At 44.8% G+C, this 25329-nt stretch overlaps 1 protein-coding gene across 1 annotated transcript in view; it reads right to left on the reverse strand.

The window, feature by feature from the left end:
* The window catches only part of CKAP5 (cytoskeleton associated protein 5), a 4315141-nt gene that overhangs the window by 1508371 nt on the left and 2781441 nt on the right, over nt 1-25329 (reverse strand). The window lies entirely within an intron of this gene.

A 25329-nucleotide genomic window follows, 5' to 3' on the forward strand; every position in this document is an offset into this window, starting at 1 on the left:
GAGCCTCGATGACCTGGAGGAGTGAGATCTATGGCTCCGTTCAGACAGCAGGGGAGATGCTGGAGCCGAATGAACAGAGCCAAGGGACGGTGACCTCGATCTCTTTCTAGATGTCGGCTCCGATGGTCTGATCGGAGCCGACCCAGGAATCTCTAATGCCTCGGCCCGCCGGAGCCGAGGAAACCACGGATACTGCAGTCAAGACTCATCGGCTCCAGCCGAGCCGATGAAGCAGTAGGCTTGAGCCTTAGGCCTCGACTCTGAAGCTGGAGTCGAGGTCTTAGAAGCCTTAGAAGGTTCCCCGATGACACAGAAAGGGAACCTTCAGGCTTAATTAAACCCCTCAAAATGAGTTTATTTTTTCTCTCCTGCAGGACTCTAGGGCTGAAGCCGTGGCATACAGCACAAGAGTCCTGCAGGTGTAAAGGTCCCAGGCAATACACACAAGAAGTGTGACCGTCTGTCAGAGACATTTTCTGACAGCACGAGTCACACTTCTTGAAGCCTGAGACCTTTGTATCCTTGGACATATTCAAGGAACCGAAGTGTAATCACACACAGATTACACTAATAGGGTTCAAAGGGAATTATTTAAACTAAAGATAAGTTAAATAAGAACTCCCTAAATAAAACACATACACACCCTAAGGATAGGGAAGGAAGGGCCCGAAGGCCTTGGGAAAGAACTATAAGTTCTTTAGAAAAAAAAAGGGGGCTGGATAAAAGGTAGAAGGGATAATAAGTCCACTACACTAAAGGGAAAGAAAAATACACAGAGCTAGCCTAAGCCTAGGAATTTAAACTAGTCTAACTTTCACTAACCTGGAGCCGGTAGAAAACACACCTCGATCGCTGTAGCGGCAAACGAGATCTGAGGTAACTCACGCCTAGCATTGTGGGATATAGGGGGAGCCTCGAGCCGATGGAACCAACTCTCGAGCTTTTAGAGTGGCCGAGTCGGAACCGAGGTCGGCTCCGAACCCATCCAGCAAGAATGAAGGCGAGATAGACAACTTAACATCAAATGTTACACAACAACCCATAGGTAGATGTAATCAAAAACGCATTTTACAATTGTTCCTCTACATTAAGTAACATGTTATAAATTCATTACAAATATTTAATCGTACATTAAGCATAAAAAGCTTTTCACAATGTAAACTACAAAAGATGTATGAAAATTTGATTTATTACATTATTATTAACTTTTGCTGACATCGGAAAGGAGCAAGAAAAAGTTTCCCCGAACGGGGTACATGGCTATAGTTGAAGACTTAGGTTCTGACACTCGAAAACGAAAAATTCAGGAGTCTGCTGACCAGCATTTGCGAACCGCTTCCGCTTCGGGCACAGCACTGCAAGAAAGACTGATGTAATGGAGTCGGCTGCATGTCTTATACCCCTGACAACCGGACATCATGGAAGAAGGGACAGCAACCGACGCAGGACCGAAGACTTTGTTAATCAGGCCAACTGAACGCTACCTGCAAGCAGATAACCCAAATGTAATGACTGCAACAGTGAAACACAAAGAACATCAATACCTTTTCCACTTTTCAGCATAGGACTTCCTTGTACTAGGTCTTCTGGCTTCATGAATGACATCCAGCACCTGCTTGCTTAGGCTGGTCACTGGGGGAGAATTCAAGGAATAAACCAGGCTGCAAGGCTCAGGGTTTGCAGTTACGGATGAAAGATCTGTCCCTCCTGCTGAGTCAGGAGGGTTGGGATCTGGGGTAGGTGCCATGGTGGCACCGGTGACAGGCTGCGCAGTTGTGGGTACTACTGCTGGTGAGGTCAGTGCCCTTGGTCTGTCTTGTCTTATCTTGAGTAATATTCGTGTAAGAAAAGACAGAGGGGGAAATGCATAGATTGAGAGGTTTACATACTGGAAGGAAAGAGCATCCACTTTCCAGACATGAAATGAGGTGTCCAAGTGCAAAATCTGCTGAGCTGGTGATTGGAGGGGGAGGCAAAAAGGTCCACCTCCGGAGTCCCCCATTTCGGGGTTAGAAGGCTGAAAGTGCTAGGGTCTAATTGCCACTCATGTGGGTCTAGGAGATTTCTGCTTAAATCGGCCAGAGAGTTTGTTTGCTTGGCAGGAACTAAGCTTGCAGATGAATATGCATGTCCAGGGCAGTGTTCCACAGGGTCATGGCTAGCCTGCAGTGTGGGTTCCCCGCTGCTTGTTGGTGTACCACATATACCTGTGGTGTTGTCTGTTTTTATTAGCAGGGGTCCTGGTGAGAGTAGGGATCAGAAAGCTGTCAGGGCATGCTGAACAGCTAGCAACTCTTTTTGGTTGATGTGCAGATAAATTTGACTTGGGCTCCCAGTGGTCCTTAATGCACTTGCCCAGATGTGCTTCCCCAAGCATAGTCTGATGCATCTGTAGTTAGAGTGTGGGCGGCATGGGGTTGTGTAAAGGGAAGTCCCTTCTTGTTGTTGCATGCTGTTGCCCACCACAGAAACTCTGCCCTTAGACAAGGTAGGATGGTTTCCAGGTCCTGAGAATGTTGGCACCAAAGACTTTTTAAGTACCACTGAAGTTTCCTCATATGCAGTCTGGCATATGGAATTAGTAGAATGCAAGAGGTCATGAACCCTAGAGCTTGCAGGATTTTCCTTGCAGATAGCTGGGTTCTGGTGGCCATTTGAACGAAGTAGCCTGTTAGGCTTGTTTTTCTGGAGTAAGGAATGCCATCTGGGATGCTGTGTCCAAGCTTGCTCCCAGGAATATATTCTTTTGACTGGGGACTAGTTTTGATTTCTTTTCGTTGATAGTGTGCCCCAGTGAGGTCAGAAGGTTCTTTACAAATGTCAGATGCTGCAACGGCTTTTCCAAACTGTCTGCCTGAATCAGGCAATCATCCAAGTAAGGGTATATTTGAAACTTTCTCTGTCTGCAATAGGCAATGGCTGGAGCCAAGCATTTTGTGAATACTCTGGGAGCAGTGGATAAGCCAAAGGGAAGTGCAGAGAACTGATAATGCATAGATCCTGCCCTGAAACGTAAATATTTCCTGCACGAGTCCCTGACAGAGATGTGCAGATAGGCTTCTTTTAGGTCTAGCGTGGCTAACCAGGCATCTTTGGACAGCATAGGAAGAAGCTGAAGGGTGAGCATTTTGAATTTTGGTACCACCAGGAAGATGTTTAGACTGGAAAGATCTAGGATTGGGCACCAAGTGCCCTCTTTTCTGGGTACCAGGAAGAGTCTGGAATAAAACCCTTGACCTATCTTCTCTACAGGAAAAGGTTGAATTGTCTTTATGGAGAGCAGGGAATAAACTTGGCTTTGAGCCTCTGCCCACTGGTTTGGAGGAAGGTCTGGGAACCCCTTTGGGGTTGGCAGTGTGTGGAAGTAAAATTTGTAACCCTGGGGTACAATGTTGAGGATGCATCGGTCTTTGGTGATGGAGGTCCAGTTTTCTGCATGGTGGGCAAGTTTTCCTCCTAGGGGCAAGAACAATTGGGCAGAGTTGAGGAGTGGAGTTGAGAAGTCATTGTGAATTCTTTCCGTAAGGGGGGTGGCTTAGCACTCCCTGTTTTAGAAGTGGAGGTACTCCACTGCTTAGATCTCTGCATACCCTGAGACTGTAATCTGGGGTGTGTGTTTCCCATAGGTCAGTTTGAGATGGTCTAGAAGGGGCTGGAAAGGACCAATGTTTCGAGGGCCAATGCCTACTAAATCTTAAAGGCTGCACTTGCAAGAAATCTTTGTTTGCATAGACTTAGCTTTTTCTTCCATCTTTTTTTAGAACCTCTTCTGCTTTGGTGTGAAACATATCATCCTTATTCAAAGGAGAGTCTAGTAATTTTGATTTGACAAGGTCTGCTCCTTAATCCAGGCATACCTTCTCAGTACAGAACCAGTGACTGCTTCCCTGCAAGATGCTTCTAGGGCGTCAAACCTACATTGCAAAGTATGCTTTCTTACTTGGCTTGTAGAATGCATAAGCTCCTGTAATTCCTTACTTTCTGCACAGTCTGTAAAGGTAGATAATTTTTGCTTAATAAGATCCATAACATGCTGCTGGCATTTCAGCATGTGAAACTGGCAATTCAATGCCCTAATGGCGAGAGTTGCAGAGGTGTATACTTTTTTACCCCATCTGTCTCAGGAATCCCTGTCCGAAGGGGTGGGATTTCTTAGCTGTAGTGGCTTTTATACCTTTAGGTCCTTGGGAAATGACATCTGGGTCAGCAGTAGGATTTTTGAAAAGAAATTTGTGAGAGTCAGGGACTCTGTACCAGTCTGGTTTCCTTGAAGCAAGGGGCAAAGTATCAGGAGTTAAACTGGATTCAATAAAGACATCATCCAGAACAGGAGTGATAGCTAAAGGTCTATGTTGTGGCAAGTCTAAAAATTAACGGAGTCTCTTTTTGGACTGAGGATAATCCTGGCATTCCCAGTGGAAACTCTCTCAAAGTATGTAAGGTTTCCCAAGAGAAAAATCCTCTGGAGGGGAAGCAGCGGGAACAGATTCCTCTGCATCTGAATCCTCATAAGCAGATTAAAGGCATGTCTTCATATTCAGAAACCTCAGACTCGGACGTTTGGTTATTTAAAGCTACTGGGGGACAGGTCTCTTTCTCTTAAGTAGGGTAAGGCTGGCTTCCTAAGATCTTCTGCCATTTTAAGCATTTGACATTGTGGCAAGGAAGCAGGTGCTTGAGTTTGGGTCATTTTTTTTTTTGGCGTAGCTCGTACTCTTGGCCTTAGAAATCTGGTAGTTTTAGACAGAAATTAAGACATGAAAGTCATCGTTGGTTTGGATCTAATATCGGTAATGCGAAGAACTTCCTCAGAAGCTGTTGCCTGCACAGCAGCTCTGGTCCCGTCCAAGGAAGAGACATCCACAGGATCTGTAGTCAAAGAAGAGTCTCGCGGCATACCAGACTCTGAACGGGTCTTGGTAGTGGCCTGCGAACTCAGCGAAGCGGGCATCAGGGGCTGCAAAAGCCCCTCACTGAGTAGAGACGAATTGGCGACTAGCTTAACGGTAGCATTGTCAGTTTTGGACTTGTGCGGTCTATGTCTTTATCCTTACTTTTTTTGGAATTTTGGTAGTCGGATGGCTTACTTAAGCCATTTCGGAATAAGGAGCTCTACAGCGAAAGTATTTAGCGACAATAAGGGCCCGACGACGAATAGTTCGGGCGTTGAACAAAGCACAAAATAAACAGCGAGGTACGTTGTGGTCTGGGCCTAAACAGGTGATGCAGTAAGAATGGAAATCTCGGTGTTGTATTTGCTTTCCACAGGTGAGACAATTGTTAACTTTTTCTGACATCGGTTAGAGCAAGAAAAAAGGAACCCCAATCGGGTATTTAGCTTTAGAAGAATTCAGGATGATTCAATTCAGAAACAAACTCGGGTAGCGGCCAACCGGCATTCATGCGAACTGCTTCTGCTTTCGGCTCCTCTGCAAGAAAGACTGATGTAATGGCGTCGGATGTACCCCCGACAACCTGACTTCAATCCTGGAGCAATAGCAACAGATGCAGAAATACTAAGTCTCTGGTATTCGGGCTGACTGAGGGCTATCTTGCAGGCAGATGACCAAAGTGTGATGACTGCAACAGTGAAACGAAGAAAAAGGTTGTGTACCTACCATAACGTTCCATGTTAGCTATCTTCATCTCACCTTCTTTTTTGCTGGTTGGGATCGAAGCCAATCCTCGGCTCTGACTCGGCCATCTTCTATACCTCGAGAGCTGTTTACTGGCTCTAGGCTACTACTTATCCCATGATGCCTAGGGCTAGCTACCCAGATCTCATTTGTAATAGCTAACCCCAGACATAGCCAGAGAATCAACCTGTCCAAACAGGTTGAGCATACTTGTCATACTCTCTAAGTCAGTAGAGGAAACAAACCAGAGAACACCCAGCCAGTGAAACCAAACCTCCTCTCAATCCAATAGGACAGGGGGACGGAGGGTGGTATGCAAGAAAGAAGGAGAGATGAAGACAACTAACATGGAACGTTATGGTAGGTACATAATTAGAAGTTATGTACCTACCATAACGTTCCATGTTAGTTGTCTTCTCTCGCCTTCTTTCTTGCTGGATGGGTTCGGAGCCGATCCTCGGCTCCGACTCGGCACTTGCTTTAGCTTGAGAACTCCTTTTACCAGCTCGAGGCAACCCTATATCCCATGATGCAAGGCGGAACTACCTCAGATCTCGTTTGGTAGCTAACCTACCCTGCTAAGGACTAACTTAACATATTTAGGAAACCCAAGTCCATAATAAAGAGTCCTCTAAAGAGGGCTCAGGAGGAAACAACCTGATAGGAACTCTTCAAGATCTGTCCAGGCCAGGGGGAAGGAGGGAGGGACGCAAGAAAGGCGAGAGAAGACAACTAACATGGAACGTTATGGTAGGTACATAACTTCTAAATGTTAAGTTGTCAATCTCGCCTTCATTCTTGCTGGATGGGACCGCGTCCCTAGCACCTGTATCCTGGGTGGCTCAATGGAACAGACTCTTGAGAACTGTGGAACCAAAACTGGCCCTGTCTCTGGAGGCCAAGTCTAATTTGTAATGAGAGACAAAGGTATGAGGAGTGGCCCAAGTAGCTGCTGCACAAATGGTATCAACAGGTAGTCTATCCTGAAAGGCTGCAGAAGTGGATAGACTCCTGGTTGAGTGTGCTTTCGGTTTAGAAGATAGTTGCTTGCCTCAGAGAGTACACATAGGAAATGGTGGAAGACAACCATCTGGATAAGGTCACTTTAGACACTGGGAGACCTATCCTGTTTTCTGCATAGGAGACAAATAATTGGTCCGATTTCCTGAATTGTTTCGTTCTATGCAAATAGTACCTGAGCTGACAATGGACATCAAAAAATAAAGCTTTTGTTCAGCTCTGTCAGAATAGTTTGGGAAAAAGACTGGTAGATCTATGGATTGATTAATATTGGTTTGAGACACAACTTTGGGGAGAAAGGACGGGTTCGTTCTTAAGGATACCCTGTCCTTATGAAAACCAAGTAAGGGAACGGATGCAGAGAGCTTGAATCTCGGAAACCCTTCTTGCTGAAGTGACAGCCAGTAAAAATATAGTTTTCCAGGTCAATAATTTCAAAGAACATGAAGCAGACGGTTCAAGGGAGGTAACATCAAGGTTGCTAACATTAAATTTAGATCCCATTGCGGAGGAGGATGCTTTATCGGCGGCTATAGGAGAAAAACTCCTCTCAGAAAGGCCTTGCATAATCTATGAGACATAATGTTATTATCATGCAAGCCAACATGATACTTGGAAATAGCAGCCAGTTGAACTTTAACTGTAGATGAAGAAGATCCTGACTGAAAAACCTCAGCCAGGAAATCTAAAACAGAATGCACAGGAGCAGTAAAGGGATCAATATTCCTGGAATTTGCCCAAATAGAAAACGCCGCCACTTGCTAGCATAAACAGTTCTGGTGGACGACTTTAAAGAAGACACTAAGATGTCTCTGACTGAATCAGAGATCATCGGAAGCCTGGCTAGGAAGGAAGTGGAGCAACCAAGCAGTGAGGTTGAGAGAATGAATGGCCCGGTGCTGTTGACCCGACTGGTGGATCAAGAGATCCGAACTGGGTCCAGATGCCAGGGCTGCACCAGGAGGTGACGATGCAGAGACGGAAACCAAATTTGTCGAGGCCAGTAAGGGCAATGAGAATCAACTTGGCCCTCAAAAGCGGTGGCTTTCTGAATGACTTGTGGAATCAAGGGAAAGGGAGGAAAAGCATACAGAAGTCCCCGGGGCCAATCCTGGGTTAGAGAGTCTCTCAGGGGTTGGCCTGGTAGGGAAGAGAGTGAAAAATCGGGCACTTGTTGTTTTGGGGTGTAGCAAAAAGATCGCAACAAGGTGTGCCCCACTTCAGAAAAATCTGATCCACTACAGATTGATTGAGAGACCACTCGTGAGGCATGAGAATGGATCTGCTCAGCCTGTCCGCCAAGAGGTTGGACCTGCTGGGGATGTGCATTGCTATCAGAAACCGATGAGAGGAGATTGCCCATTGCCAAAGTCTGAGAGCTTCTCGACAACGGATAGGACCTGGTCCCGCCCTGCTTGTTGATGTACCAGACCACGGACATGTTGTCCGTTTGTACTGCAATAGTCCCCGTGGGAAGAAAGTCGTTGAGGGCTTGCAATGTTAAAAGCACCTCTCATCTCCAGGACATTTATGTGCAGATGGTATTCTATGGGTTGCCACGTCCGTGGACCATCCTGCCCTGATAATGCCCCCACCCGATCAGAGAGGCATCCGTAGTAACTGTGGCAACTGGAGGAGGGGAACAAAGGTCGGCCCTGATGAAGAAGAGGGAAGATATCCACCAATTCAGATGAGTTCTGCACGATTGTGTGACTAAGATTTCGTGCCTCATCGGAAGACTGTGGAACGACCACTGAGTGAATAACATCCACTGCAGAAGACGCATGTGGAAGCGAGCCAGTGGTAGAAGAACAATGGCAACAGCCATAAGACCTAGAACCTTTAGTATCAATCTGGCTTTGACCTTGCTGCTCTGCAATAGAATCCGAACAAATTTTTGGATGTCCAGAATTCTTTGATCTGTTAGTCTGGCTAACATTTTGACGGTGTTTAATTCTGCGCCTATAAAGATGATAGATTGGCAAGGCCGCAGAGAAGACTTTTCGAAATTCACTGAAATTCCCAAACTCCTGCAAAGCTGCAGAGTGTAGTCTCTGGTCTGAAGAAGCTGACACCTGGTGGTGGCGGAGAGGAGCCAGTCGTCTAAATAAGGAAACACCTGGAATCCTTGACGTCTCAGATGAGCTGTGACCACTGCCATGCATTTGGTAAACACTCTGAGGGCTGAAGTGAGGCCAAAGGGCAGGGCTCTGAATTGGTAATGACTGGTCCCTAGCCGAAAGCGGAGAAACCTTCTGGAGCACCTGTGTATCTTTATGTGATAGTACGCGTCCTGAAGGTCTATAGAGCACATCCAGTTGTCCTTGCCCAGAAAGGGCAGAATGGACTGAAGCGTGACCATCCGGAATTTTTTGAATTCACGAGTTTGTTGGGGCCGTGCACGTTGTCCTGCATGCGCGAACTACTGTTCAGAGTGTTCAACAGTTTTCCTTTTCGTGCTGGGGACATTTGGTTCGCTCAAACAATTTTGTTCAGCTATTTTTGGATTTCGTGGTTGTTGGAGCAGTTTGAGACCCATCATCAGCTTTATGTTTTTGGCGTTTGTTCACGGGAGTACCGTTGGTCCACATATTTTCCAACTAATGTTCTTTTGTTTTTTCAAAGTTCAATAACAACTGACGACTATCCAGATTTTCTGTGTGGCCTATGCAATGCAACTAAGGTACTGTTTTTCGGGCCGGGACATGTTTTACTTTATTTTGTCTAACGCTTAATAGGTCTGGTCGTTTTTTTGGATTCTAACATTGGGAATTATACATTTGTAGCAAGGATGTGTTTGAGCTATGTCGTAGTTTCAAGTGGAAGTTTGGGCCTAATCGCAACTAATCTGCTTTTGGATTAAACAAGTGGATGTGCTGGTGTGTTTGCGAATATGGAACATTCAAGTCAACAGAGACTATGGACTACCTTTTGTTCATTTTTTATAATATTTTGTACATTATGTGGTCTACTTATATGTGTTAGTGTTTGTGCTTTTGCGAACACGGACTAAACAAGTGGATGTGTTTGCGAACACGGAACATTCAAGTTAATAGAGACTGTGGACTACTTTTTGTTCATTTTTTATAATATTTTGTACATCATATGGTGGACTTATATGTGTTAGTGTTTGTGCTTTTGCGAATACGGAATATTTAAGTCAATATAGATTGTGGCACGATTTTTTATATCTGATATAACATCTTGCACATCAGATATTCCCTATATGGGTTATTCTTATGTATCATTAAGTAACATTGTATATCTGATATAACATCTTTTATCTGAGATATTTTCTATGTGGGTTACTCACATGTATTATTATATTATACAACATTGCATATTAATGGGTTAACATTCTTGTGGTGTTTGTGATGCACCGTTTAGTGCTATCAATCTGGGGCTGAGGATATTTAATTAAGAACTTTAAATATTGGGTTGTATTCGGGTCAAATTGTTTTTTGATCCTTTGGCCTTAACCAGGGGCTTGTACATTGCCTGGGAACCAATCCAACTTATATATTATTTAGGTTGGGTTTACATGTTGGTTTCTGGGGACATTGGAAATCATGTTGTTTCTATATATTTGTTCTTGGGGACTATGCATATTATACACAGTACCTAACTGATTATTTTTTATTTATATTTACAGCTGATATTTGCTCTCCCTCAAGGGCTACAAGTACTTGAAAATATAATATTGGATGTTGGTGGTCCTGTTATAGCTTTATATATTATGGATTTTTGTTCATAAAGGGACTGGTATTGATTTGAATTTATATTCAAATATAATAATCAGGACCCTATTGACCACTTATATATGGGGACATCTAGGGTATAAATATATTTTTTTATATTGTGATTTGGTCTTAGATCCTGATACAATATATGTTTATGGTTCTCAAGTGGGACACAATTTTCCGAGTGGCTGTGATTTGCAATTACTATGGGATGTTGATTATTCAGTAGCATATGATTAAGGTCCATACAAGGCTGTCCTTTAAATAATTCGTGATTATGTCAAATTGTCATTTTCTTACGGTGGCAATATGCAGTACCAAGGTATGATAGGCAGAGACGTAGGTCGGCCTATAATTTTTTTGATTCACTTTTGTTGACTTAATACTCAATATCTAATAACTTTTTTGGATTTTGTTTCCAAGATCCAAGTTTGGAATGGTGATGTATTTTTGGCTGCATTTATTGCAGTTTTAATAATCAGACTTACTAAGTATTTGGAGACGAAGGTCTATTATTGTTTTTGGCTATTGGCCACTTATAGTAAGATAATTAGATTATTGATTTTTTGACATGGTCGGTGTATTATTACATTATGTTTGGAGATTAGCCTAATTTATGGACATTATTATTGGTATTGGATACTGATTGTTACAAGTGTGGGTTTGCATTTGGTGGTCACTCGGGAATTTTGTGTAGCTATATCACATTTTTTATATTGTGCAGCTATGGATATTAGTGATATATTGAGGGGGCTTTCGGCCGACCAAGATAATTTGGAGGTTTCTGGCCTAAATACTGTATCAGGACCTGATCCCACCAACACAATACCAGATGGTCATTCCCAATGCAATATTGTGTTTTCTAAGCTTAATAGACATATGAAAACTTTACGTACCAATGTATGGCATTTAAAACTTTTTAAAGCTTACAAAACTAAAGACATTACCCCCAGGGGATTAAGGGTTCGTATACAACCCCTTGTGGCTAACCTAGACAGTGAATTGTCCAGAGAATGGGCAGAGGCACAACACTTATCCTCCATGCACTTTGTTGATTGTTTATTACGTTATTATGACAGGACTATTCAGAGCCAACTTGCAGAAATTGAAACTCTGTGTGGGGAAGTAGAACAATTTAAATCAGAAGTGTCATACTCACAGCATGTTTCAGACCTGGCCAAGGAACTTTCAATATTGGAAAAACAGTTAATAAAAAGAAAAACTAATAAGTTCAATCGTGATTTGATGGACTATGAAAAAGGGAAACCCTTTGTAAATCAGAAATCTGTTAGATTTCAGGAATTTAAACATACCAATACAAATAAAAAAAGACCCAGGTCCATTTTGAGGCATCATAGGGCCATGTCTGATGCTACCTCTGAGGAGGACACTTCTTCTGCCACAGATGGGGAATGTATTTCACGCCAGGTGTCCCCAGCTTGAAGGAAACAGCCACCCCTTTAGAGTTAGGGGTAGGAGGCGGGGTGGCAGGAAACCTAGAACAAGGTTCCGGCAATCTAACCTTACAATCCCTATTACAACAAATGGTGAAGTAATTGATAACATTCATAATATTTCTTCTTTTGAACTCTCTTCTGTACACACACAACTTCTGAATAAAGGATTAACCTTTGTACCTTCTTCATTGGTTTCAGAAACTCAATTATTACAAGAAGTGGATGAATTTTGTAGAACGCTTAACCTCAAAATATTTTTTGCAGACTATGAGAATACTCAAAGGTCATCTGATTTTAGATTCGGAAAATCAGATTTTGTTCCCCCCATGAACAAACATGTGTCCATTTTTAGAGAATGTATAATGAAAGAACTACATTATTCTAATTTGTATGAGCCCACTGACAATAATTTAACTGCAGCAGAAAGGCAAGCTCTGTTAGAACTTAGGAACAACCATAATATAGTAATAACTATGGCAGATAAAGGAGGAGCGGTTGTGATTTTGGATCATTCGGCATATAACCAGGAAGCTTTGCGGCAATTAGCAGATTCCAGTTTTTACATGGAATTAGTTATGGATCCTACTCCATCTTTCAAGAGAGAAATTGATGCTTTTTTACAAATGTCGGTTCAGCAGGGTATTATTACACAGCAGGTAGGTAAACAACTTAAAGTGGAGGAGCCTAGTCCTCAATACCTATACATGCTACCCAAAATACATAAAGATTCATTACATCCTCCGGGTAGACCTATCGTTTCAGGTAGGGGTTCCTTAACGGAACCATTGTCAGCATTTCTCACATTCTATCTGAAGCCGTTGCTGGTATTTATTAGGTCCCATATTAAGGACACTACCGAATTTCTTAATATCATCAATGACTCTCAATTGGAATCCCATTGGCTGCTTTGTACACTTGATGTGGCTTCAATGTATACAAGTATTCCACATGACCAGGGAATTTTGGCTGTTTCCTATTGGTTATATAAATCCAACCTTTACTCCTTGTGCTTTAATACTTTTTTGATTAAGCTAACTGAATTGGTGTTGCGGAAAAATATTTTTTATTATCAAGGAAAGGCTTATTGGCAAATTAAGGGAACTGCAATGGGTGCTTCTTTTGCACCTATTTATGCAGATTTGTTCATGGGGTATTATGAGGTCAAATACATACATGATGGTCATCATAATGTATTTTTAAAATACTTGGACATATGGCGCAGATATCTAGACGATTGCTGGATGGTGTGGCGTGGGAATAAGGAAGGTTTAGGCCAGTTTGTGGATTACTTGAATAACAACACTTTTGGCATTCGGTTTACGGTTAACATCGAACATTCTAATATTGTATTTCTGGATGTTAAGGTGTCTAGACTTGCAGACAATACCTTGTCCACCACTGTACATAGAAAATTCCCGAAATACAATACTTTATTACATGCCAATAGTTCCCATCCACGCCACATCATCTGCAATATTCCTAAGTCTCAATTTATGAGAATTAGACATATCTGTTCATCTGATCAGGATTATTTTGATTCTAGTCTGGACTTATCCTACAGATTTTTACAACGGGGTTATAATTCTCAACTTCTATCCAATGTTGTAGGACAAACCAATAGATTAACACGTCAGGAGTTGTTGTGTTACAAATCAGAGGACAGGGAATCTAGGAGGCAGAATAATAAACAACTCTTACGGTTAATAACAACCTATGGTAGTAATACTAATCGTTTTAGAGATCTCATTAATCAGCATTGGGGAATTCTTTTGTCACAAGATGTCCTAAGTAGAGTGTTGCCTGAACAATGCCAATTTTCTTACCGGCGGGGAAGAAACATGAATTCATATTTTACACACTACAAAAGATATATCCCAAGTCTTTCACAGCAAAGAACTTTATCTGGAGAAATATTACAGGGCTGCTATCCTTGTGGCCATTGCATGGCCTGTCAACATTTAGATAAAACCAGAGAATTTTCTAGCAAAAACACCTCCAGAATTTTTGAAATAAGGGTTTTTGCTAATTGCAGTACGGATTGGGTTGTCTATTTGGCAACCTGTACCTGTTCTGCATTTTATGTTGGACAGACGTCCAGACCAGTGAAATTTAGAATAGGGGAACATCTAAGTGCAATTAAAAATAAACGTGTTGCCAATGCCCTTTTTAAACATACCATGGAGCATCAATCTGCAGCTTTCAAGTTTGTTGTTATAGATAGGATAACTCTACACAGGGGTTTCAAAGCTGGATGGCATCAAAAACTTAATCGGATGGAAAATATGTGGATAATTAAATTGGGTGGTTTATTTAGACCTGGACTAAACACTTTAGAATAGTCTTAATTCATGAACTTTAACACCACAAACATGAGGGTGGGGGTGTTTGTTATGTACCATTTTGTGTTTTTTTCATAAAATATTGGGTTTCAATGGTTATGATTAATTGAAATACAGGATACATTTTAGGGCATAATTTGAAAAAATATATTAGGTTGTTCTCATGTTATATGCAGTTATATTTATAGGTATTGAAGTAAACAATAAATGGGATAGGTTGGTCGAGACACTATACCTTTTAGTTTTTCAACTATATGGAATGTATTCATACCAATTTCATATGTCTCAATGTAAATGTATGTTTATACAAAATTTATGGCATATTTATATGCATTCATATGAAACAATTGAGACAGGTTGATTATTGTATTAATTTTTTATGATATGATATATATTCATATAGATTTGGTAGGTTTTGGTGTTGCTGCATATACGTATAGGAATAATCTTTTTTGTTCCCAAATGTATGTGTCCTTCTCTCTTCTTTATGGTACATGCCTCTTTAAATGAGTACTATAAATTTGGGACTCATATGGTGGTTGGTTTTTTCACTTTTTTTCACTTGTTCACAACATGTAGCATTGATAAAGGCTATATTATAGCTGAAACCGGTTTGCTTGTATAATGGTCATTTGCCATTATACTTTTGTTGAATAAATTGGTCTTTTTGGAAAGAGCGAATTATATGTGCTGGCTCACTTTTTTTGAATTCACGAGTTTGTTGGGGCCGTGCACGTTGTCCTGCGTGCGCGAACTACTGTTCAGAGTGTTCATCCGGAATCTTGCCTTCTTGACAAATCTGTTTAGACTGCTCAGGTCTAATATTGGTCTCCAATCTCCCGTCCGTTTGGGGACCAAAAAGAATCTCGAGTAGACGCCGGATCCTACTTGGTCTGCCGGAACAGTCTGGACGGCTCTTTTTCCTAGGAGCTTTGAAACCTCCTGTTCTGCCAAATCCCTTTGACCGGGTGAGATGTCTGGAAGGGATTGTTGAGGCAGGATACCTTCAAGGGGATTTTGTAACCCTCGGATATGATCGACTGTACCCACATATCTTGTGAAAGGGAATGCCAGGCTACTGGGTACAGCGAAATCCTTCCCCCAACTGCCTCCAAGGGTGGACAGTCGAGCAACACCTCAGGGGTGCTGAAAGGGCTTCTCAGGAAGAGACTCCCTGTTGCCCTGGTTCTGAGGACCCCCCCCGCCTCTAGGGCGGCGTCTATTATTGTTACCCCTTCTGCCTCTGGGGGTAAACTGACCACGTGTGTCCGGTGTAGCTCCTTGGGCTTTGCGGAACCACATCTTCCCTCCCTTCTGACCCTTGGGATATGGTCTAGAAGGGGTGGAAAAATGGACTCAACGGCAGAAAGAGTTTTACCGTCCTGCTCACACCTGGTCAAGGTATCCTTCACCTGAGGTCCGAACAAAGCCGAACCATCAAAGGGGGTATTGGTGAAGGACGCCTTAAAGGGGTCCGCAAAATTACAAAGCCGCATCCAGGCTTGACGTCTAAGAGCCACTCCTGTGCCTGCAGCCCTGCTCGCTCCATCGGCCGCATAGGATATGAGCCGCATGGAGGAGTTGGATAAGGAATTCAGGATTGCTAGCTGTGAGGCAATCTTTTCTTGAGCCCCAGCAGCAGAAGGATCCTGGACCACTTCACCTAGTTCCTTGAGAATATCTCTTTGAAGCCTGGTGAAGTGACAAAGGTAGTTCAGCGAACGCATAGCAAAGGTCGCTGAAGAAAACATCCGCTTTACATACCTGTCCATGGTCCTAGAATCCTTGTTAGGAGGATGGACAGGTACTGAAGGATCCAGTTCCTTCTTAGTGGCCGCCACCACCATAGCATCCACAGAGACGCCCTTGGAAAGAAACTGTTTGTCCGTAGGGGCCGTAATAAACTTGGATGGTCTCCTGGGGACAGGTTCCACAGAATCTGGAGCTGCCCACGCCTTCCGAGCCACTACCTGCATAAGTGGGTCGAAAGGCGGAGACACCCAGGAGGTGGAGGGTTGGGATCCAAAAGCCTCCAGGTATACCGACTCATCCTCGGAGGGGTCAATGGAGGGCCAATTCCCCTCTGTTTGAGGAGCTCAAGGATGTCTGAAAGGAGACATCCTCAGAGGGGATCGTGGGAACCCTCCGACTCATCTAAGTCGGTATCAGATGTAGTAGACTCAGGGGAGTCTGTGTGTTTCCTCTTACACGTTCTCTTTCGAGGGGGTTCCCCTGCAGGATCAGGAGAAACCTCGGAAGAGGAAGATATTCCCAATGGGGAAACCTGGGGCGATGGATCCCTGGGCCTGAGAGCAAGAGGCTGGCAAGAGGCGTCTACAGGCACGAGAGGGAGGAGCTAGAGGGATGGACCGTTGACCTGGCTCAGGTGCCAGGACACTCCTCATCACCTCAAAGGCTCCCCTCCCCGGGAGACCGGAATATCCCCGTTCCGAGGAAACAGGAATTCCCGGCTCCACTAAGAGGGAAGGCTCCGAGGCCGATGTCGGTGCCGAGCTTACCAAAGCCGAAGCCCCGAGAGGGAGAGCGGGGTCGGACAAGGGTCCGATGCCACTAGCCCACTCAGAGCCGACCAGGGAAACTCGACGACCGGATCCCTCCAAGGAAGGTCTCATGGAAGAGATCAGAGCCGAAGACGACAGAGCCGAAGAGGGATGCATCGGCTCCGGCGCCGAAACAGTCGCTGTCCTGAGAAGCTCCGGCTCCGAACTCTGGTGGGCAGTCGGAGGAGGAAGTTCAAGGGGTAAAGTAATAGCCGAAGTCTGCTGAGATGGGCTATGGAGCATTTGGGCCAGTGCCTGCGACTTTAACAGCCTGCTTACCACCCTCTCCAAGTCGTGGTCAGACAGCCTGGAAGATCTCGAAGATCGGCTCCGATGACTCCGCTCCAACAAAAGAGGAGACCACGGAGCCGAGTGGATACTCTCCAACGAAGGGGACCGAGATCTCTTTCTGGACGAAGTCATCGGAGCCGAAGTCCCCTGAATTCCAGATGGAGCCGAAGGTTTCTCGGCTCCGATACTGGATATGGTGTCGGCTCCAGCCGGAGCCGACAAGGCAACAGTAGATTGGGTGTCGGAACCGATCGGTGCCGAGCCCACTACTTTAGAAGCAGAAAGATCGGCTCCGACGGAGCCGGAGCCACCGGAGGAGGCTTAGACACTGTAGCCTGAACCTTCGGAGGCTTAGAAGGTTTACTGGACCCTGTTTTAGAGGGAGAACCTTCTGGCTTAAGCAAGCCACGGAGGATCAATTTATTCCTCCTTTCCTGCAGGACTCTCTGGCTAAAAGAGTGACACAAAGCACAGGAGTCCTGCAGGTGCAAAGGCCCCAGGCAGTAAACACAAGAAGTGTGACCGTCTGTCAGAGACATTTTCTGACAGCACGAGTCACACTTCTTGAAGCCTGAGACCTTGCCTTCCTTAGACATAGTCCTAGAGGAAGAAGTCACACACACCCCAACAATCACACAATTAATCCCCAAACACACAGACACACAGGTAGGGATTAAGCAAGGGGGTCTAGGCCTAACTGAAAACTCTTTTAGAATTATAAAAAGAATTTAAAAGTTTTTAACTATAAGGGAAATAGGGTGGGCTGTAGAAACACTGCACACTATAAAAAGGGGAATAAGGGAGAAATAAATCCCTGACTAAGCTTTTTGAAAATATCAACTTACCTCAGCTGGCAAAAAGGAGACCTCTTTCGCTAAGCGGCAAACAAGATCTGAGGTAGTTCCGCCTCGCATCATGGGATATAGGGTTGCCTCGAGCTGGTAAAAGGAGTTCTCAAGCTAAAGCAAGTGCCAAGTCGGAGCCGAGGATCGGCTCCGAACCCATCCAGCAAGAATGAAGGCGAGATTGACAACTTAACATCTTCTATGTTAAGTTGCTCATCTCGCCTTCATTTTTGCTGGTTGGGACAGCATCCCTAGCACCTACAATCCTGGGCGGCTCATTGGAACAGACTCTTCAAAACAGTGCAACCAAAGTCAGCTCTGCTCCTGGAGACCACATCTAGCTTGTAATGAGAAATAAAGGTATGAGGATTTGCCCACGTAGCAGCTGCACAGATAGAATCCATGGGCAACCTAGATTGGAAGGCTACAGAGGTGGCCAAAGCCCTAGTAGAATGACCTTTCGGTTTGGTAGGCAACTCTGTTTCTCAATTGATAAATGAAAGTAATAATGTGAGACAACCACCTGGATAAGGTCACTTTGGAAACTTGGAGACCTTGTTTGCCCAGAGCATAGGAAAGGAATAGTTGGTTCAACTTCCTTATATCCTTAGTACTATACAAGTAAAAACGCAATTGTCTATGAACGTCCAATTGGTGTAATTTGTATTCTGCCTTGTTGGTGTGGTTAGGGAAAAACACAGGAAGGTCTATAGATTGCTTTAAATTATATTCTGAGCAGACTTTCGGAAGGAACAAGGGATTAGCCCTCAGAGCAACCCTGTCCTTATGAAAAACCAAGTATGGAGGATGAACACAGTGCCTGAGGTTCAGAGATGCGTCTGGCTGAAGTAATAGCTACCAGAAAAAGTGTTTTCCAAGATAGAAACTTAATGGAGCAGGACGCTGCAGGTTCAAAGGGGGGCATAATTAAGGAGGTTAGTACCACATTAAGGTCCCAAGGAGGAGGGGGATCTCTCACTGGAGGTCTAAGGAGAGTAGTCCCTCTTTAAAAAGCCTTACAGAGCTTATGAGACAATGTTTGAATTAGACAACCCAACATGAAATTAGAAATGGCCGCCAACTGAACCCTGATTGTAGCAGAAGCGGACTCAGAATGAAAAGTTGTGCTAGGAACTCCAAAACTTCGTGGACTGGGGCTGAAAAAGGATCTACATTCCTAGCCTCTGCCCAATAAGAAAAAATTTCCATTTGCTAGCATAAGTTTTTCTAGTTGTGGACTTGTGAGAGGAGAGAATCCCACGCACAGCCGGGGAAATGCTGGGAAGCCTGGCTAAGGTTGGAAGTGGAGCAACCAAGCTGTGAGCTGGAGTGTTTGTAGGGATTGATGCAGCCCACCTGATTGATTAATCAGTAGGTCTGGAATCGGATCCAGAGTACAGGGCTGATCGAGAAGGTAATGGTGCAGGAATGGAAACCATATCTGTCAAGGCCAGTAGGGAGCAATGAGGATCATGTTGCAACCCGACGATATTGCTTTCTGTATGAGTTTCGATATCAGGGGAAACGGAGGGAAGGCATAAAGAAGTCCCTGAGGCCAATCGTGGACTAGAGCGTCTCTGGGTGGGTGACCTGGAAGCAGAAGGGAGAAGTAGTTGCCGCATTTGCTGTTTAAGGGGGTGGCAAAAAGATCGCAGCAAGGCTGTCCCCATTTGCGGAAGATCAGATCCGCAACTACCCGATTCAGAGACCACTCGTGAGGCATGAAAATAGCTCTGCTGAACCTGTCTGCTATGACGTTGTACCTCCCAGGGATGTGCGTCGCAATCAGAAATCGTTGGGAGGAAATCGCCCACTGCCAGAGTCTGAGTGCTTTTTGATATAGGGGGTAGGACCTGGTTCCGCCCTTTTTGTTCATGTACCACACCACTGATGTGTTGTCCATTTGAATTGCAATGGTCCCAAGAAGGGAGAGTGTCTTGAAGAGCTTGCAACGCTAGGAGCACGGCTCTCATTTCTAGGATGTTTATATGCAGGTGGTACTCGTGAGGCTACCAAGTGCCTTGGATTGTCCTGCCCTGATAATGCCCCCCCCCATCAGGGATGCGTCTGTGGTCACTGTGGCAACCGGAGGGGGCTGACTGAAGGGTCTGCCCTGAGTCACTAGTGGGGAGACCATCCAGCAGGAAAGGTGCCTTTTGCATGCTTCTGTAATCATAATCTTATGAGACATGGGCAGCTGTTGGAAAGACCACTGTGTGAACAGAAGCCACTTAAGGATCCTCATGTGAAAGCGGGCCAGTGGGATTAGAAGAACTGACGCTGCCATGGAACCCAGAGTTTGAAGGGTGAACCTGACTTGTATCCTTTTGCTCTGCATTAGGATTTGTACTTGCTGGTGAATTATAGACACCCTTTCTGGCAGCAGCCTTGCGGACATGTTCCTTGTGTCCAAGTCTGCTCCTATATAGGTGATAGATTGACAGGGCAACAAGGCAGATTTTTCGAAGTTTACTGTAATGCCTAGCTGGGAGTAGATTGTGATTGTGTAGTCCCTAGCTTGCAGAAGTTGATGCCTGGTAGCAGCAGTGAGGAGCCAGTCGTCTAGATATGGAAACACCTGGAATCCTCGACGTCTCAGGTAAGCCGTGACCACTGCCATACATTTGGTGAACACCTTGGGGGCTGTGGTGATACCAAAGGGCAGAGCTCTGAACTGGTAATGACTGGCTCCCAGCTGGAAGTGAAGGAATCTCCTGGAGCACCTGCCCATATTGATGTGGTAGTACACATTCTGAAGATCTATGGAGCACATCCAATTGTCCTGACCCAGAAAGGGTAGAATGGACTGTAGCGTGACCATCTGAAACTTTAGTCTGATGAGATGCAGAATCAGTCTCCAGTCCCCTGTCTTTTTTGGTACCAAAAAGAACCTTGAGTAAGTTCCGGATCCGTGTTTGTCTGCCGGGACTTCCTGGATGACTTTTTCTAGCAGTTTTGAAACTTCTATGACTGCTTGGTCCCTCTGATTGGGTGGAACATCTGGAAGGGATTTGCTTGATGGTAAGGGGGGTTGAGAGAAAGGAATTTTGTAACCTCTGGATATAATTGACCGTACCCATTTGTCTTGTGTTAAATTTTGCCAGACTTTTGGGTATAGTGAAAGTCTTCCCCAGACTGCCTCCAGAGGCGGGCAGCCGGGCAACCCTTCTGGGATGCTGAAAGGGCTTCTTAGAAAAGGATTCTCTGTTGCCCTGGTTCTGCGGACCTCCTCTGCCACGAGGGCGGCATCTGTTGTTGTTTCCCCCTCTGCCCCTGGAAGAAAAATCGCTACGCGTCAGGCGAGGCTCCCTGGGATTTCCGGTACCACATTTTGCCACTCTTCCGACACTTGGGGAATGGTCTAGAAGGAATGGAAAAACGGACTCCCATGGCAGAGAATGTCTTGTCTTCTTGCTCACACCTAGTCAAAGTGTCTTTCACCTGTGGTCCAAAAAGAAAGGAACCATCAAAGGGGGTGTTGGTGAATGACGCTCGAAAGGGTTCCGCAAAATTACACAACCACATCCATGCATGCCTCCTAAGGGTCACACCCATACCTGCGGCTCTACTCGCACCATCGGCTGCATAGGAAATGAGCCTCATGGAGGAGTTGACTACAGAATTAAGGGTCGGCAGCTGGGAAGCCACTTTAGCTTGAGCCCCCTCAGCTGATGGATCTTGAAGGGCATCTCCAAGCTCTTTAAGGAGATCCCTCTGAAGCCGGGTAAAATGGCATAAGTAGTTCAGTGATCTCATAGAAAAGGTTGTTGAAGCAAACATTCGCTTCCCGTATCTGTCCATGGTCCTAGACTCCTTGTTAGGAGGATGGACAGACGAAGAGGTTTCCGCTATTTTTTGGTGGATGCTGCTACCACCATGGCATCAACAGGAACACCTTTGGTAAGGAACTGCCTATCATGAGGTGCTGAAATGAACTTGCCAGGTCTCCCCAGAGTTGGTTCCACTGTATCCGGGGATGACCAAGCCTTTCGAGCCACCACTGACATAAGTGGATCGATAGGCAGAGAAACCCAGGAGGTGGAAGGTCGGGAACCAAACAAATCCAGAAATACAGACTTCATCCTCGGTAGGGGCTAGGGGATTCCAGTTCCCCCTCTGCTTAAGCATTTCTAGGATGTCCGAGAAGGAAACATCTTCAGAGGGGGATCTCTGGGACCCTTCCGAATAATCTAAGTTTGTATCAGAAGTGACAGACTCAGGGAAGTCAATGTGCTTCCTCTTGCGCTTCTTACGAGGGGGCTCCTCTGAATGATCAGGGGAGGCCTCGGAAGTGGAGGAAACACCCAATGGGGTGCCCTGGAGTGCCGGTTCCCCATGCTTGGGGTCTGGAGGAGGAGCAGAGGTTGGCACAGGCACTACAGGGGACAGAGTCGATGGGGCCGATAGTGGAGCTAACTCAGCGGCCAGCACACTCCTCATGACATAGAAGGCGTCCCTGCCATGATGCACAGAAGGCTGCGGTTATGAGGAAATAGGAATCCTTCTCCGCACAGAGGGAGATGGCTCCGAGGCCGATGTAGGGGCCGAGCTCACCTGCGCCACCAAAGCCCCAAGAGGGAGAATGGGGTTGGACAAGGGTCCAATGCCACTCACCCCTCTCGGAGCTGACGAGGGAGCCCCGGCGCCCAGATCCCTCGACGGAGGGCACCATCGAGCCAACGACCGAACCGAAGGAGATAGTTATCAGAGCAGACTGTTCCACTACTAGAACCTCAACGAACTCCGGCTCCAAGCTAAATGGAGTCAGAGGAGAAACATCGATAGAAGTGGACGGATCCGGCACCTGAGGAGGGCTGGACAACATCTTGGCAAGTGTCTGCGACTTTAGCAACCTACTGACCACTCTCTCCACGTCGTGATCTGAGAGACTAGATGATCGAGAGGAGTGAGAAGATCTGTGACTGTGCTCGCTCTGCAGCAGGGGAGACCGAGGAGTCGAATGTATTGATTCCAGAGAAGGGGACCTCAGCCTCTTGCGGCTCTGCGAAGGCTCCGAAGTTTCTCATGCAGCCGACGGGGAGACAGTCTTATCGGTTCCAGCCGGAACCAAAGTAGCAGGTAGAGTCTGAACCAAAGACGGCTCAGAACTTGGAGCCGATTTGGTAGATTTAGTGGATTTCAAAGGCTGAGTCTTGACCGGTGAATCCCAGGGCTTTATAAGATCCCCAAGAATAAGCTTATTCTTATGCTCCTGCAGAACTCTTGGACTAAATGCATGGCATATATAGAACAAGAGTCCTGCAGGTGCACAGCGCCTAAACAATAGACGCAAGAAGTGTGCCCATCTGTCAGAGATATTTTCTGACAGCATGAGTCACACTTCTTGAACCCAGACACCTTGGATTCTTTTGACATCCTGTAACAAAAAATACAGTAGCTAACAAATCAAAATACAGTCTACAGAAAAACACAGTATACTACAGACTAAAGCTAAAGTTTTTTTTGGATAGGAAAGCCTCTAAACTCAAACGGCTAGCCTATAAAGAAGGTAGAAGGAAAGCCTCTAACTTAAACGGTTAACCTGACAAGAAAGTAAGGAGGGGGGAGGGGGAGAACTCTCTAAATTAAACGAGTTCTAAAGGGGAGGTAAGGAAGCTACAAATACACACTTAGCTAACACCACAAATACAAGACTAAAAGTTAACAATAACCCCTAGGAAAAAAGACTATTTCTAGTAAAAAGTTCTATAAAGAAACTTTATACGAGATGTGGGTAGCTAGCACTAGGCATCATGGGATAAGGGGTAGCCTCGAGCCAGTAAACAGCTCTCGAGCTACAGAAGATGGCTGAGTCGGCTCCGATCCCAACCAGCAAGAACGAAGGCGAGACAGACAACTTAACATCATCTTTTCCTTACAACTGTTGAGACAAAAATGGAAAAGGGCAGATGACAGTGTTGAGCCAATGTGGATTTAAAGTACTACTGGATTTTCCTCATACAGTCTGGCAAAAAAAGAAAAACATCTGAAGTGTTTGCCATACACGAAGAATCTAAAAATCTCTCCTGCAGAGGTCAGAGATAGGTTTGTGAGGGGATACAAGTCTGTTAGGAAAATAATCTCGTCTGAAGGAAGAAAAGCCTTCATCAGAGAATATACTCTAGGAAACACTGGAGAATAGGAAGGAAAGTGTAGGTTGGACTTGATGAAATTGAAAGTGAACCCCACACCCTGAAAGAAACCGACACCGAACTGTCAATCCTGAAGAATTTTGTGACGAGTTCCCAAAATAAAAAGGGGGGGGGGGGCATCAATGAGGTTAGTTAACTTTAACTGGCACTGACAATCTGGATCCTTTTAAACGGTTAACAGTTTGAATTAATTTCTTTCTTCACGTAATGGAGGCAAGAAATGTTTGAGGATCTGGGCATTCTCAAGCTCCTTATGCAAAACAGCACAGCCCTTTGGTCTAATTCTATGGACAGATGTATACGGTGTGAGAGGAAGGAGTGCCTGAACTGTGGCATACTGGCAGGATATATATCACTTGTCTGCTTTACTCCAACAGTGATCTAATGATGAACATTATGATGAGAAAATTTCCTCTCCCAACATTTTTGCCCAAGTACTCAAAGGAATTTTTACAATCTGACAACTTGTTACTTTCCCAAAACACAACGCAAGTACTACTGTAGGGTAGCACCTCCTGTCCCACATACACAAATATAAATGGAAAAGTGACACTACTGTTTAACAGTAACTGTGTATGCTCAAATCAAGTTGCCAATGCCAACTATAAAGAAATGCCACGCAGTGACCAAGGGTATACCAGTCACTGTCAGTGACCAAAAACAGCTTTTACCAAGGAGAATACGGTGAATGGTCAATACCTCACTGGATTGGCAATCCCATGTTCTATTCTCCTGCATCTTTTTATCATGTCACCCAAAACTAGAAACAGTTTAATGCAAATAAACTAAAGATACTTCAAAAGAAAAAAGCAACTACTGCACAAAAAGCAAGCTGACAACTTCATTCCAGTAACTAAGGTCTTAAAAACAAATGGTGTCAAAACAATACTAGTAAGGGACAGCTCTAGGACAGCTTCTTAAGAGGCTATACTGGCAGTTGCCAGTCCAAGCTTGAAGTGTGCTGCTTGACTGCATCCACAAGAGGACCAGACTGTTAAATGAGAATTATGCCGTTCAAGCTTAGCTAACAGCGACAATCATGAACAAAAGCCCTTTAATCACCTGTCAGAACTATTTTTTTCCAAAACCAAGCACCTCACAAACACCTCCAACTGACTAAAAGAATTACGTGATTTCTGAATGCGAACAATCATCTTTAGAAAGGTAGACATATCGGGATGCTCCCATTATCCTGCTTTACTAATACCTGGTATGAAATCGGTCACCTATATTCTCAAAAAATTCTCTTACCACCACTGAACCTAGCAGTGTCAAACTCGCACTTTGG

Source organism: Protopterus annectens, chromosome 9.part0, assembly GCF_019279795.1.
Source record: "Protopterus annectens isolate FY-2018-M chromosome 9.part0, PAN1.0, whole genome shotgun sequence".
NCBI classification, from domain to species: domain Eukaryota; kingdom Metazoa; phylum Chordata; order Ceratodontiformes; family Protopteridae; genus Protopterus; species Protopterus annectens.